The sequence below is a fragment of the Hyla sarda genome, unplaced genomic scaffold, assembly GCF_029499605.1.
Source record: "Hyla sarda isolate aHylSar1 unplaced genomic scaffold, aHylSar1.hap1 scaffold_316, whole genome shotgun sequence".
Taxonomy (NCBI): domain Eukaryota; kingdom Metazoa; phylum Chordata; class Amphibia; order Anura; family Hylidae; genus Hyla; species Hyla sarda.
The window spans coordinates 268,974-285,801 of record NW_026609890.1 but is presented as its reverse complement, the minus strand read 5'-3'; the positions used below and the strand labels follow the sequence as shown (position 1 = coordinate 285,801).

At 43.4% G+C, this 16,828-nt stretch overlaps 9 pseudogenes; all 9 read right to left on the bottom strand.

The window, feature by feature from the left end:
- Positions 1–1,330: 1,330 nt before the first annotated feature.
- Positions 1,331–1,594, bottom strand: LOC130329247 (U2 spliceosomal RNA; annotated as a pseudogene).
- Positions 1,595–3,060: 1,466 nt separating this feature from the next.
- LOC130329246 (U2 spliceosomal RNA) lies at positions 3,061–3,324 on the bottom strand (annotated as a pseudogene).
- A 1,462-nt stretch (positions 3,325–4,786) lies between these two features.
- Positions 4,787–5,050, bottom strand: LOC130329244 (U2 spliceosomal RNA; annotated as a pseudogene).
- A 1,473-nt stretch (positions 5,051–6,523) lies between these two features.
- LOC130329243 (U2 spliceosomal RNA) lies at positions 6,524–6,787 on the bottom strand (annotated as a pseudogene).
- A 1,475-nt stretch (positions 6,788–8,262) lies between these two features.
- LOC130329242 (U2 spliceosomal RNA) lies at positions 8,263–8,526 on the bottom strand (annotated as a pseudogene).
- A 1,478-nt stretch (positions 8,527–10,004) lies between these two features.
- Positions 10,005–10,268, bottom strand: LOC130329241 (U2 spliceosomal RNA; annotated as a pseudogene).
- Positions 10,269–11,740: 1,472 nt separating this feature from the next.
- LOC130329293 (U2 spliceosomal RNA) lies at positions 11,741–12,005 on the bottom strand (annotated as a pseudogene).
- A 1,484-nt stretch (positions 12,006–13,489) lies between these two features.
- LOC130329239 (U2 spliceosomal RNA) lies at positions 13,490–13,753 on the bottom strand (annotated as a pseudogene).
- Positions 13,754–15,225: 1,472 nt separating this feature from the next.
- On the bottom strand, positions 15,226–15,489 carry LOC130329238 (U2 spliceosomal RNA; annotated as a pseudogene).
- Positions 15,490–16,828: the final 1,339 nt, after the last annotated feature.

Below are 16,828 nucleotides of genomic sequence, written 5' to 3'. Positions count from 1 at the left end.
ACATCATCACTTAAAAAAAGGACAGGCGACCATTGCACTCTGATGGAGCATTTAGCAATGCAATCCATAGCCTGGCTTTTGCCTGAACCCCCATCACTCCTCCTCTTGCATATAAGACAATATTTCAGATCTGCATATGAAAACAACACGCCTACCTTTGTTGCACATAGCTGCCTGCCTGTCTCTAGTTACCCCACTGGCTGTAGCTGCGTCCCTTCCGACATGGAATAACACCAACTGTAACGATAAACTGAAAATTAACAGTATAAACCTGCATCATTTTGGACTCTGGTATTTGCTGAATCCGGGTGACCTGACAATCGATGGTGGTGCCGCTGGTGATTCTGGCCTTCTTGGAATCTGTTGGGCCTATGTGTTAGCTCACACATCACTTGGGTATCCATGGTAACTACCACAACATGGTCATCTGCAGTTTACATCTAGCCCGTGGCATTGAATGGCATTTTAAAAGTGCTAAGGGTCCTGGTGCAATAATCCTCCCATGAGGATCAGCCTCAACGGCTTTGTAGATTGCACTCATGTCAGCAACTCCATATACATTTTTTTTTCTTCATGCTTCTTTCTTCATCCTTTTTTCTTTCTGTCATTCAGACTTTCATTCATTCGATCTCTCTCACTCACTTGCTTTAACTCATTTGTTCTCACTCACTCACTCACTCACTCAATCACTCACTCACTCATTCACTCTCACTCACTCTCACTCTCTCACTCACTCGCTCACTAAGTCAGTCTCTCTCTCTCTCTCTCTCTCTCTCTCTCTCTCTTTTTCTTTTTATATATATTTTTTTCCGTCTTCTTCTTCTTCTTCTTCTTCTTCAGACCCTGTCATAGCACTAATGCCTTTCCAATACCACCAGCAGATGGAGACACTCCATTGCAACATTGGTTGTGAGCAGCAGTTTCTAAAAACAAATGCCTCATGGCGGATTTCCCATCCATCAATGGATGGTAAATTTTGTTTTTATCATTCACTGACCACAGATACCAATGCATGGTCAAGCAACAGCAATGACACACCCTTGTGTATAGGCATGAGACCCTCACGTCATTTAACAGGATTCAGCACCACCCACAAGACAGCTACCTGTCATGTCATGTCAAACCTGCACAGGTGTGCTAGATTATTATTATTTAGTTTTATTTTATTTTTTTACACCAATCAGTGTGCAAACATGGTCATTAAAACGCTAAATGAATAGACGTTCATAAACCAGTCAGTGCAACTCATCATTTTGGTCTCCAATTCTCAAACTCAAATTCTCACCCACGGAGGATTAAATGAGAATCTTTCTTGTTTAACACTGGAATGGGGTGGTGCACTGTTCACTACCCGAATATACTGCCACATCGGGTCAATGCATAGGGCGACAGAAGCAAGCTTCCAAATCAGCTCCCTTTCTCAAAAATCCATTTAATTTATGGTCCCCAGATAGGGAACGTATGTATCAGTATGTGCTCACAAGTCACCCAAGTGCAAGTATTCACACAAAAAAAAACGTGCCTCAGGATGCGATCTGTCGCAAGATCCTTTCTTTTTTTACACTTGATCTAAGCCAAAAGGCCTAGAGGGGATAACCGGGAAAGGGGTGGACCCAACCATGTCCCCTACATGAGCACTCACATTACTCATAGGAATGGAAGGAAGGCTGGCAGCCAACCAGCCTCCCATACACTCTCTGGGTGGGTGGCAGTCAGCCACCCATACATACATACAGCACAGGCTAAACCCACATCATCACTTAAAAAAAGGACAGGCGACCATTGCACTCTGATGGAGCATTTAGCAATGCAATCCATAGCCTGGCTTTTGCCTGAACCCCCATCACTCCTCCTCTTGCATATAAGACAATATTTCAGATCTGCATATGAAAACAACACGCCTACCTTTGTTGCACATAGCTGCCTGCCTGTCTCTAGTTACCCCACTGGCTGTAGCTGCGTCCCTTCCGACATGGAATAACACCAACTGTAACGATAAACTGAAAATTAACAGTATAAACCTGCATCATTTTGGACTCTGGTATTTGCTGAATCCGGGTGACCTGACAATCGATGGTGGTGCCGCTGGTGATTCTGGCCTTCTTGGAATCTGTTGGGCCTATGTGTTAGCTCACACATCACTTGGGTATCCATGGTAACTACCACAACATGGTCATCTGCAGTTTACATCTAGCCCGTGGCATTGAATGGCATTTTAAAAGTGCTAAGGGTCCTGGTGCAATAATCCTCCCATGAGGATCAGCCTCAACGGCTTTGTAGATTGCACTCATGTCAGCAACTCCATATACATTTTTTTTTCTTCATGCTTCTTTCTTCATCCTTTTTTCTTTCTGTCATTCAGACTTTCATTCATTCGATCTCTCTCACTCACTTGCTTTAACTCATTTGTTCTCACTCACTCACTCACTCACTCAATCACTCACTCACTCATTCACTCTCACTCACTCTCACTCTCTCACTCACTCGCTCACTAAGTCAGTCTCTCTCTCTCTCTCTCTCTTTTTCTTTTTATATATATTTTTTTCCGTCTTCTTCTTCTTCTTCTTCAGACCCTGTCATAGCACTAATGCCTTTCCAATACCACCAGCAGATGGAGACACTCCATTGCAACATTGGTTGTGAGCAGCAGTTTCTAAAAACAAATGCCTCATGGCGGATTTCCCATCCATCAATGGATGGTAAATTTTGTTTTTATCATTCACTGACCACAGATACCAATGCATGGTCAAGCAACAGCAATGACACACCCTTGTGTATAGGCATGAGACCCTCACGTCATTTAACAGGATTCAGCACCACCCACAAGACAGCTACCTGTCATGTCATGTCAAACCTGCACAGGTGTGCTAGATTATTATTATTTAGTTTTATTTTATTTTTTTACACCAATCAGTGTGCAAACATGGTCATTAAAACGCTAAATGAATAGACGTTCATAAACCAGTCAGTGCAACTCATCATTTTGGTCTCCAATTCTCAAACTCAAATTCTCACCCACGGAGGATTAAATGAGAATCTTTCTTGTTTAACACTGGAATGGGGTGGTGCACTGTTCACTACCCGAATATACTGCCACATCGGGTCAATGCATAGGGCGACAGAAGCAAGCTTCCAAATCAGCTCCCTTTCTCAAAAATCCATTTAATTTATGGTCCCCAGATAGGGAACGTATGTATCAGTATGTGCTCACAAGTCACCCAAGTGCAAGTATTCACACAAAAAAAAACGTGCCTCAGGATGCGATCTGTCGCAAGATCCTTTCTTTTTTTACACTTGATCTAAGCCAAAAGGCCTAGAGGGGATAACCGGGAAAGGGGTGGACCCAACCATGTCCCCTTCATGAGCACTCACATTACTCATAGGAATGGAAGGAAGGCTGGCAGCCAACCAGCCTCCCATACACTCTCTGGGTGGGTGGCAGTCAGCCACCCATACATACATACAGCACAGGCTAAACCCACATCATCACTTAAAAAAAGGACAGGCGACCATTGCACTCTGATGGAGCATTTAGCAATGCAATCCATAGCCTGGCTTTTGCCTGAACCCCCATCACTCCTCCTCTTGCATATAAGACAATATTTCAGATCTGCATATGAAAACAACACGCCTACCTTTGTTGCACATAGCTGCCTGCCTGTCTCTAGTTACCCCACTGGCTGTAGCTGCGTCCCTTCCGACATGGAATAACACCAACTGTAACGATAAACTGAAAATTAACAGTATAAACCTGCATCATTTTGGACTCTGGTATTTGCTGAATCCGGGTGACCTGACAATCGATGGTGGTGCCGCTGGTGATTCTGGCCTTCTTGGAATCTGTTGGGCCTATGTGTTAGCTCACACATCACTTGGGTATCCATGGTAACTACCACAACATGGTCATCTGCAGTTTACATCTAGCCCGTGGCATTGAATGGCATTTTAAAAGTGCTAAGGGTCCTGGTGCAATAATCCTCCCATGAGGATCAGCCTCAACGGCTTTGTAGATTGCACTCATGTCAGCAACTCCATATACATTTTTTTTTCTTCATGCTTCTTTCTTCATCCTTTTTTCTTTCTGTCATTCAGACTTTCATTCATTCGATCTCTCTCACTCACTTGCTTTAACTCATTTGTTCTCACTCACTCACTCACTCAATCACTCACTCACTCATTCACTCTCACTCACTCTCACTCTCTCACTCACTCGCTCACTAAGTCAGTCTCTCTCTCTCTCTCTCTCTTTTTCTTTTTATATATATTTTTTTCCGTCTTCTTCTTCTTCTTCTTCAGACCCTGTCATAGCACTAATGCCTTTCCAATACCACCAGCAGATGGAGACACTCCATTGCAACATTGGTTGTGAGCAGCAGTTTCTAAAAACAAATGCCTCATGGCGGATTTCCCATCCATCAATGGATGGTAAATTTTGTTTTTATCATTCACTGACCACAGATACCAATGCATGGTCAAGCAACAGCAATGACACACCCTTGTGTATAGGCATGAGACCCTCACGTCATTTAACAGGATTCAGCACCACCCACAAGACAGCTACCTGTCATGTCATGTCAAACCTGCACAGGTGTGCTAGATTATTATTATTTAGTTTTATTTTATTTTTTTACACCAATCAGTGTGCAAACATGGTCATTAAAACGCTAAATGAATAGACGTTCATAAACCAGTCAGTGCAACTCATCATTTTGGTCTCCAATTCTCAAACTCAAATTCTCACCCACGGAGGATTAAATGAGAATCTTTCTTGTTTAACACTGGAATGGGGTGGTGCACTGTTCACTACCCGAATATACTGCCACATCGGGTCAATGCATAGGGCGACAGAAGCAAGCTTCCAAATCAGCTCCCTTTCTCAAAAATCCATTTAATTTATGGTCCCCAGATAGGGAACGTATGTATCAGTATGTGCTCACAAGTCACCCAAGTGCAAGTATTCACACAAAAAAAAACGTGCCTCAGGATGCGATCTGTCGCAAGATCCTTTCTTTTTTTACACTTGATCTAAGCCAAAAGGCCTAGAGGGGATAACCGGGAAAGGGGTGGACCCAACCATGTCCCCTTCATGAGCACTCACATTACTCATAGGAATGGAAGGAAGGCTGGCAGCCAACCAGCCTCCCATACACTCTCTGGGTGGGTGGCAGTCAGCCACCCATACATACATACAGCACAGGCTAAACCCACATCATCACTTAAAAAAAGGACAGGCGACCATTGCACTCTGATGGAGCATTTAGCAATGCAATCCATAGCCTGGCTTTTGCCTGAACCCCCATCACTCCTCCTCTTGCATATAAGACAATATTTCAGATCTGCATATGAAAACAACACGCCTACCTTTGTTGCACATAGCTGCCTGCCTGTCTCTAGTTACCCCACTGGCTGTAGCTGCGTCCCTTCCGACATGGAATAACACCAACTGTAACGATAAACTGAAAATTAACAGTATAAACCTGCATCATTTTGGACTCTGGTATTTGCTGAATCCGGGTGACCTGACAATCGATGGTGGTGCCGCTGGTGATTCTGGCCTTCTTGGAATCTGTTGGGCCTATGTGTTAGCTCACACATCACTTGGGTATCCATGGTAACTACCACAACATGGTCATCTGCAGTTTACATCTAGCCCGTGGCATTGAATGGCATTTTAAAAGTGCTAAGGGTCCTGGTGCAATAATCCTCCCATGAGGATCAGCCTCAACGGCTTTGTAGATTGCACTCATGTCAGCAACTCCATATACATTTTTTTTTCTTCATGCTTCTTTCTTCATCCTTTTTTCTTTCTGTCATTCAGACTTTCATTCATTCGATCTCTCTCACTCACTTGCTTTAACTCATTTGTTCTCACTCACTCACTCACTCACTCAATCACTCACTCACTCATTCACTCTCACTCACTCTCACTCTCTCACTCACTCGCTCACTAAGTCAGTCTCTCTCTCTCTCTCTCTCTTTTTCTTTTTATATATATTTTTTTCCGTCTTCTTCTTCTTCTTCTTCTTCTTCAGACCCTGTCATAGCACTAATGCCTTTCCAATACCACCAGCAGATGGAGACACTCCATTGCAACATTGGTTGTGAGCAGCAGTTTCTAAAAACAAATGCCTCATGGCGGATTTCCCATCCATCAATGGATGGTAAATTTTGTTTTTATCATTCACTGACCACAGATACCAATGCATGGTCAAGCAACAGCAATGACACACCCTTGTGTATAGGCATGAGACCCTCACGTCATTTAACAGGATTCAGCACCACCCACAAGACAGCTACCTGTCATGTTCATGTCAAACCTGCACAGGTGTGCTAGATTATTATTATTTAGTTTTATTTTATTTTTTTACACCAATCAGTGTGCAAACATGGTCATTAAAACGCTAAATGAATAGACGTTCATAAACCAGTCAGTGCAACTCATCATTTTGGTCTCCAATTCTCAAACTCAAATTCTCACCCACGGAGGATTAAATGAGAATCTTTCTTGTTTAACACTGGAATGGGGTGGTGCACTGTTCACTACCCGAATATACTGCCACATCGGGTCAATGCATAGGGCGACAGAAGCAAGCTTCCAAATCAGCTCCCTTTCTCAAAAATCCATTTAATTTATGGTCCCCAGATAGGGAACGTATGTATCAGTATGTGCTCACAAGTCACCCAAGTGCAAGTATTCACACAAAAAAAAACGTGCCTCAGGATGCGATCTGTCGCAAGATCCTTTCTTTTTTTACACTTGATCTAAGCCAAAAGGCCTAGAGGGGATAACCGGGAAAGGGGTGGACCCAACCATGTCCCCTTCATGAGCACTCACATTACTCATAGGAATGGAAGGAAGGCTGGCAGCCAACCAGCCTCCCATACACTCTCTGGGTGGGTGGCAGTCAGCCACCCATACATACATACAGCACAGGCTAAACCCACATCATCACTTAAAAAAAGGACAGGCGACCATTGCACTCTGATGGAGCATTTAGCAATGCAATCCATAGCCTGGCTTTTGCCTGAACCCCCATCACTCCTCCTCTTGCATATAAGACAATATTTCAGATCTGCATATGAAAACAACACGCCTACCTTTGTTGCACATAGCTGCCTGCCTGTCTCTAGTTACCCCACTGGCTGTAGCTGCGTCCCTTCCGACATGGAATAACACCAACTGTAACGATAAACTGAAAATTAACAGTATAAACCTGCATCATTTTGGACTCTGGTATTTGCTGAATCCGGGTGACCTGACAATCGATGGTGGTGCCGCTGGTGATTCTGGCCTTCTTGGAATCTGTTGGGCCTATGTGTTAGCTCACACATCACTTGGGTATCCATGGTAACTACCACAACATGGTCATCTGCAGTTTACATCTAGCCCGTGGCATTGAATGGCATTTTAAAAGTGCTAAGGGTCCTGGTGCAATAATCCTCCCATGAGGATCAGCCTCAACGGCTTTGTAGATTGCACTCATGTCAGCAACTCCATATACATTTTTTTTTCTTCATGCTTCTTTCTTCATCCTTTTTTCTTTCTGTCATTCAGACTTTCATTCATTCGATCTCTCTCACTCACTTGCTTTAACTCATTTGTTCTCACTCACTCACTCACTCACTCAATCACTCACTCACTCATTCACTCTCACTCACTCTCACTCTCTCACTCACTCGCTCACTAAGTCAGTCTCTCTCTCTCTCTCTCTCTTTTTCTTTTTATATATATTTTTTTCCGTCTTCTTCTTCTTCTTCTTCTTCTTCTTCAGACCCTGTCATAGCACTAATGCCTTTCCAATACCACCAGCAGATGGAGACACTCCATTGCAACATTGGTTGTGAGCAGCAGTTTCTAAAAACAAATGCCTCATGGCGGATTTCCCATCCATCAATGGATGGTAAATTTTGTTTTTATCATTCACTGACCACAGATACCAATGCATGGTCAAGCAACAGCAATGACACACCCTTGTGTATAGGCATGAGACCCTCACGTCATTTAACAGGATTCAGCACCACCCACAAGACAGCTACCTGTCATGTCATGTCAAACCTGCACAGGTGTGCTAGATTATTATTATTTAGTTTTATTTTATTTTTTTACACCAATCAGTGTGCAAACATGGTCATTAAAACGCTAAATGAATAGACGTTCATAAACCAGTCAGTGCAACTCATCATTTTGGTCTCCAATTCTCAAACTCAAATTCTCACCCACGGAGGATTAAATGAGAATCTTTCTTGTTTAACACTGGAATGGGGTGGTGCACTGTTCACTACCCGAATATACTGCCACATCGGGTCAATGCATAGGGCGACAGAAGCAAGCTTCCAAATCAGCTCCCTTTCTCAAAAATCCATTTAATTTATGGTCCCCAGATAGGGAACGTATGTATCAGTATGTGCTCACAAGTCACCCAAGTGCAAGTATTCACACAAAAAAAAACGTGCCTCAGGATGCGATCTGTCGCAAGATCCTTTCTTTTTTTACACTTGATCTAAGCCAAAAGGCCTAGAGGGGATAACCGGGAAAGGGGTGGACCCAACCATGTCCCCTTCATGAGCACTCACATTACTCATAGGAATGGAAGGAAGGCTGGCAGCCAACCAGCCTCCCATACACTCTCTGGGTGGGTGGCAGTCAGCCACCCATACATACATACAGCACAGGCTAAACCCACATCATCACTTAAAAAAAGGACAGGCGACCATTGCACTCTGATGGAGCATTTAGCAATGCAATCCATAGCCTGGCTTTTGCCTGAACCCCCATCACTCCTCCTCTTGCATATAAGACAATATTTCAGATCTGCATATGAAAACAACACGCCTACCTTTGTTGCACATAGCTGCCTGCCTGTCTCTAGTTACCCCACTGGCTGTAGCTGCGTCCCTTCCGACATGGAATAACACCAACTGTAACGATAAACTGAAAATTAACAGTATAAACCTGCATCATTTTGGACTCTGGTATTTGCTGAATCCGGGTGACCTGACAATCGATGGTGGTGCCGCTGGTGATTCTGGCCTTCTTGGAATCTGTTGGGCCTATGTGTTAGCTCACACATCACTTGGGTATCCATGGTAACTACCACAACATGGTCATCTGCAGTTTACATCTAGCCCGTGGCATTGAATGGCATTTTAAAAGTGCTAAGGGTCCTGGTGCAATAATCCTCCCATGAGGATCAGCCTCAACGGCTTTGTAGATTGCACTCATGTCAGCAACTCCATATACATTTTTTTTTCTTCATGCTTCTTTCTTCATCCTTTTTTCTTTCTGTCATTCAGACTTTCATTCATTCGATCTCTCTCACTCACTTGCTTTAACTCATTTGTTCTCACTCACTCACTCACTCACTCAATCACTCACTCACTCATTCACTCTCACTCACTCTCACTCTCTCACTCACTCGCTCACTAAGTCAGTCTCTCTCTCTCTCTCTCTCTTTTTCTTTTTATATATATTTTTTTCCGTCTTCTTCTTCTTCTTCTTCTTCTTCTTCTTCAGACCCTGTCATAGCACTAATGCCTTTCCAATACCACCAGCAGATGGAGACACTCCATTGCAACATTGGTTGTGAGCAGCAGTTTCTAAAAACAAATGCCTCATGGCGGATTTCCCATCCATCAATGGATGGTAAATTTTGTTTTTATCATTCACTGACCACAGATACCAATGCATGGTCAAGCAACAGCAATGACACACCCTTGTGTATAGGCATGAGACCCTCACGTCATTTAACAGGATTCAGCACCACCCACAAGACAGCTACCTGTCATGTCATGTCAAACCTGCACAGGTGTGCTAGATTATTATTATTTAGTTTTATTTTATTTTTTTACACCAATCAGTGTGCAAACATGGTCATTAAAACGCTAAATGAATAGACGTTCATAAACCAGTCAGTGCAACTCATCATTTTGGTCTCCAATTCTCAAACTCAAATTCTCACCCACGGAGGATTAAATGAGAATCTTTCTTGTTTAACACTGGAATGGGGTGGTGCACTGTTCACTACCCGAATATACTGCCACATCGGGTCAATGCATAGGGCGACAGAAGCAAGCTTCCAAATCAGCTCCCTTTCTCAAAAATCCATTTAATTTATGGTCCCCAGATAGGGAACGTATGTATCAGTATGTGCTCACAAGTCACCCAAGTGCAAGTATTCACACAAAAAAAAACGTGCCTCAGGATGCGATCTGTCGCAAGATCCTTTCTTTTTTTACACTTGATCTAAGCCAAAAGGCCTAGAGGGGATAACCGGGAAAGGGGTGGACCCAACCATGTCCCCTTCATGAGCACTCACATTACTCATAGGAATGGAAGGAAGGCTGGCAGCCAACCAGCCTCCCATACACTCTCTGGGTGGGTGGCAGTCAGCCACCCATACATACATACAGCACAGGCTAAACCCACATCATCACTTAAAAAAAGGACAGGCGACCATTGCACTCTGATGGAGCATTTAGCAATGCAATCCATAGCCTGGCTTTTGCCTGAACCCCCATCACTCCTCCTCTTGCATATAAGACAATATTTCAGATCTGCATATGAAAACAACACGCCTACCTTTGTTGCACATAGCTGCCTGCCTGTCTCTAGTTACCCCACTGGCTGTAGCTGCGTCCCTTCCGACATGGAATAACACCAACTGTAACGATAAACTGAAAATTAACAGTATAAACCTGCATCATTTTGGACTCTGGTATTTGCTGAATCCGGGTGACCTGACAATCGATGGTGGTGCCGCTGGTGATTCTGGCCTTCTTGGAATCTGTTGGGCCTATGTGTTAGCTCACACATCACTTGGGTATCCATGGTAACTACCACAACATGGTCATCTGCAGTTTACATCTAGCCCGTGGCATTGAATGGCATTTTAAAAGTGCTAAGGGTCCTGGTGCAATAATCCTCCCATGAGGATCAGCCTCAACGGCTTTGTAGATTGCACTCATGTCAGCAACTCCATATACATTTTTTTTTCTTCATGCTTCTTTCTTCATCCTTTTTTCTTTCTGTCATTCAGACTTTCATTCATTCGATCTCTCTCACTCACTTGCTTTAACTCATTTGTTCTCACTCACTCACTCACTCACTCAATCACTCACTCACTCATTCACTCTCACTCACTCTCACTCTCTCACTCACTCGCTCACTAAGTCAGTCTCTCTCTCTCTCTCTCTCTTTTTCTTTTTATATATATTTTTTTCCGTCTTCTTCTTCTTCTTCTTCTTCTTCAGACCCTGTCATAGCACTAATGCCTTTCCAATACCACCAGCAGATGGAGACACTCCATTGCAACATTGGTTGTGAGCAGCAGTTTCTAAAAACAAATGCCTCATGGCGGATTTCCCATCCATCAATGGATGGTAAATTTTGTTTTTATCATTCACTGACCACAGATACCAATGCATGGTCAAGCAACAGCAATGACACACCCTTGTGTATAGGCATGAGACCCTCACGTCATTTAACAGGATTCAGCACCACCCACAAGACAGCTACCTGTCATGTCATGTCAAACCTGCACAGGTGTGCTAGATTATTATTATTTAGTTTTATTTTATTTTTTTACACCAATCAGTGTGCAAACATGGTCATTAAAACGCTAAATGAATAGACGTTCATAAACCAGTCAGTGCAACTCATCATTTTGGTCTCCAATTCTCAAACTCAAATTCTCACCCACGGAGGATTAAATGAGAATCTTTCTTGTTTAACACTGGAATGGGGTGGTGCACTGTTCACTACCCGAATATACTGCCACATCGGGTCAATGCATAGGGCGACAGAAGCAAGCTTCCAAATCAGCTCCCTTTCTCAAAAATCCATTTAATTTATGGTCCCCAGATAGGGAACGTATGTATCAGTATGTGCTCACAAGTCACCCAAGTGCAAGTATTCACACAAAAAAAAAACGTGCCTCAGGATGCGATCTGTCGCAAGATCCTTTCTTTTTTTACACTTGATCTAAGCCAAAAGGCCTAGAGGGGATAACCGGGAAAGGGGTGGACCCAACCATGTCCCCTTCATGAGCACTCACATTACTCATAGGAATGGAAGGAAGGCTGGCAGCCAACCAGCCTCCCATACACTCTCTGGGTGGGTGGCAGTCAGCCACCCATACATACATACAGCACAGGCTAAACCCACATCATCACTTAAAAAAAGGACAGGCGACCATTGCACTCTGATGGAGCATTTAGCAATGCAATCCATAGCCTGGCTTTTGCCTGAACCCCCATCACTCCTCCTCTTGCATATAAGACAATATTTCAGATCTGCATATGAAAACAACACGCCTACCTTTGTTGCACATAGCTGCCTGCCTGTCTCTAGTTACCCCACTGGCTGTAGCTGCGTCCCTTCCGACATGGAATAACACCAACTGTAACGATAAACTGAAAATTAACAGTATAAACCTGCATCATTTTGGACTCTGGTATTTGCTGAATCCGGGTGACCTGACAATCGATGGTGGTGCCGCTGGTGATTCTGGCCTTCTTGGAATCTGTTGGGCCTATGTGTTAGCTCACACATCACTTGGGTATCCATGGTAACTACCACAACATGGTCATCTGCAGTTTACATCTAGCCCGTGGCATTGAATGGCATTTTAAAAGTGCTAAGGGTCCTGGTGCAATAATCCTCCCATGAGGATCAGCCTCAACGGCTTTGTAGATTGCACTCATGTCAGCAACTCCATATACATTTTTTTTTCTTCATGCTTCTTTCTTCATCCTTTTTTCTTTCTGTCATTCAGACTTTCATTCATTCGATCTCTCTCACTCACTTGCTTTAACTCATTTGTTCTCACTCACTCACTCACTCACTCAATCACTCACTCACTCACTCACTCACTCATTCACTCTCACTCACTCTCACTCTCTCACTCACTCGCTCACTAAGTCAGTCTCTCTCTCTCTCTCTCTCTTTTTCTTTTTATATATATTTTTTTCCGTCTTCTTCTTCTTCTTCTTCTTCTTCAGACCCTGTCATAGCACTAATGCCTTTCCAATACCACCAGCAGATGGAGACACTCCATTGCAACATTGGTTGTGAGCAGCAGTTTCTAAAAACAAATGCCTCATGGCGGATTTCCCATCCATCAATGGATGGTAAATTTTGTTTTTATCATTCACTGACCACAGATACCAATGCATGGTCAAGCAACAGCAATGACACACCCTTGTGTATAGGCATGAGACCCTCACGTCATTTAACAGGATTCAGCACCACCCACAAGACAGCTACCTGTCATGTCATGTCAAACCTGCACAGGTGTGCTAGATTATTATTATTTAGTTTTATTTTATTTTTTTACACCAATCAGTGTGCAAACATGGTCATTAAAACGCTAAATGAATAGACGTTCATAAACCAGTCAGTGCAACTCATCATTTTGGTCTCCAATTCTCAAACTCAAATTCTCACCCACGGAGGATTAAATGAGAATCTTTCTTGTTTAACACTGGAATGGGGTGGTGCACTGTTCACTACCCGAATATACTGCCACATCGGGTCAATGCATAGGGCGACAGAAGCAAGCTTCCAAATCAGCTCCCTTTCTCAAAAATCCATTTAATTTATGGTCCCCAGATAGGGAACGTATGTATCAGTATGTGCTCACAAGTCACCCAAGTGCAAGTATTCACACAAAAAAAAACGTGCCTCAGGATGCGATCTGTCGCAAGATCCTTTCTTTTTTTACACTTGATCTAAGCCAAAAGGCCTAGAGGGGATAACCGGGAAAGGGGTGGACCCAACCATGTCCCCTTCATGAGCACTCACATTACTCATAGGAATGGAAGGAAGGCTGGCAGCCAACCAGCCTCCCATACACTCTCTGGGTGGGTGGCAGTCAGCCACCCATACATACATACAGCACAGGCTAAACCCACATCATCACTTAAAAAAAGGACAGGCGACCATTGCACTCTGATGGAGCATTTAGCAATGCAATCCATAGCCTGGCTTTTGCCTGAACCCCCATCACTCCTCCTCTTGCATATAAGACAATATTTCAGATCTGCATATGAAAACAACACGCCTACCTTTGTTGCACATAGCTGCCTGCCTGTCTCTAGTTACCCCACTGGCTGTAGCTGCGTCCCTTCCGACATGGAATAACACCAACTGTAACGATAAACTGAAAATTAACAGTATAAACCTGCATCATTTTGGACTCTGGTATTTGCTGAATCCGGGTGACCTGACAATCGATGGTGGTGCCGCTGGTGATTCTGGCCTTCTTGGAATCTGTTGGGCCTATGTGTTAGCTCACACATCACTTGGGTATCCATGGTAACTACCACAACATGGTCATCTGCAGTTTACATCTAGCCCGTGGCATTGAATGGCATTTTAAAAGTGCTAAGGGTCCTGGTGCAATAATCCTCCCATGAGGATCAGCCTCAACGGCTTTGTAGATTGCACTCATGTCAGCAACTCCATATACATTTTTTTTTCTTCATGCTTCTTTCTTCATCCTTTTTTCTTTCTGTCATTCAGACTTTCATTCATTCGATCTCTCTCACTCACTTGCTTTAACTCATTTGTTCTCACTCACTCACTCACTCACTCAATCACTCACTCACTCATTCACTCTCACTCACTCTCACTCTCTCACTCACTCGCTCACTAAGTCAGTCTCTCTCTCTCTCTCTCTCTTTTTCTTTTTATATATATTTTTTTCCGTCTTCTTCTTCTTCTTCTTCTTCTTCAGACCCTGTCATAGCACTAATGCCTTTCCAATACCACCAGCAGATGGAGACACTCCATTGCAACATTGGTTGTGAGCAGCAGTTTCTAAAAACAAATGCCTCATGGCGGATTTCCCATCCATCAATGGATGGTAAATTTTGTTTTTATCATTCACTGACCACAGATACCAATGCATGGTCAAGCAACAGCAATGACACACCCTTGTGTATAGGCATGAGACCCTCACGTCATTTAACAGGATTCAGCACCACCCACAAGACAGCTACCTGTCATGTCATGTCAAACCTGCACAGGTGTGCTAGATTATTATTATTTAGTTTTATTTTATTTTTTTACACCAATCAGTGTGCAAACATGGTCATTAAAACGCTAAATGAATAGACGTTCATAAACCAGTCAGTGCAACTCATCATTTTGGTCTCCAATTCTCAAACTCAAATTCTCACCCACGGAGGATTAAATGAGAATCTTTCTTGTTTAACACTGGAATGGGGTGGTGCACTGTTCACTACCCGAATATACTGCCACATCGGGTCAATGCATAGGGCGACAGAAGCAAGCTTCCAAATCAGCTCCCTTTCTCAAAAATCCATTTAATTTATGGTCCCCAGATAGGGAACGTATGTATCAGTATGTGCTCACAAGTCACCCAAGTGCAAGTATTCACACAAAAAAAAACGTGCCTCAGGATGCGATCTGTCGCAAGATCCTTTCTTTTTTTACACTTGATCTAAGCCAAAAGGCCTAGAGGGGATAACCGGGAAAGGGGTGGACCCAACCATGTCCCCTTCATGAGCACTCACATTACTCATAGGAATGGAAGGAAGGCTGGCAGCCAACCAGCCTCCCATACACTCTCTGGGTGGGTGGCAGTCAGCCACCCATACATACATACAGCACAGGCTAAACCCACATCATCACTTAAAAAAAGGACAGGCGACCATTGCACTCTGATGGAGCATTTAGCAATGCAATCCATAGCCTGGCTTTTGCCTGAACCCCCATCACTCCTCCTCTTGCATATAAGACAATATTTCAGATCTGCATATGAAAACAACACGCCTACCTTTGTTGCACATAGCTGCCTGCCTGTCTCTAGTTACCCCACTGGCTGTAGCTGCGTCCCTTCCGACATGGAATAACACCAACTGTAACGATAAACTGAAAATTAACAGTATAAACCTGCATCATTTTGGACTCTGGTATTTGCTGAATCCGGGTGACCTGACAATCGATGGTGGTGCCGCTGGTGATTCTGGCCTTCTTGGAATCTGTTGGGCCTATGTGTTAGCTCACACATCACTTGGGTATCCATGGTAACTACCACAACATGGTCATCTGCAGTTTACATCTAGCCCGTGGCATTGAATGGCATTTTAAAAGTGCTAAGGGTCCTGGTGCAATAATCCTCCCATGAGGATCAGCCTCAACGGCTTTGTAGATTGCACTCATGTCAGCAACTCCATATACATTTTTTTTTCTTCATGCTTCTTTCTTCATCCTTTTTTCTTTCTGTCATTCAGACTTTCATTCATTCGATCTCTCTCACTCACTTGCTTTAACTCATTTGTTCTCACTCACTCACTCACTCACTCAATCACTCACTCACTCATTCACTCTCACTCACTCTCACTCTCTCACTCACTCGCTCACTAAGTCAGTCTCTCTCTCTCTCTTTTTCTTTTTATATATATTTTTTTCCGTCTTCTTCTTCTTCTTCTTCTTCTTCAGACCCTGTCATAGCACTAATGCCTTTCCAATACCACCAGCAGATGGAGACACTCCATTGCAACATTGGTTGTGAGCAGCAGTTTCTAAAAACAAATGCCTCATGGCGGATTTCCCATCCATCAATGGATGGTAAATTTTGTTTTTATCATTCACTGACCACAGATACCAATGCATGGTCAAGCAACAGCAATGACACACCCTTGTGTATAGGCATGAGACCCTCACGTCATTTAACAGGATTCAGCACCACCCACAAGACAGCTACCTGTCATGTCATGTCAAACCTGCACAGGTGTGCTAGATTATTATTATTTAGTTTTATTTTATTTTTTTACACCAATCAGTGTGCAAACATGGTCATTA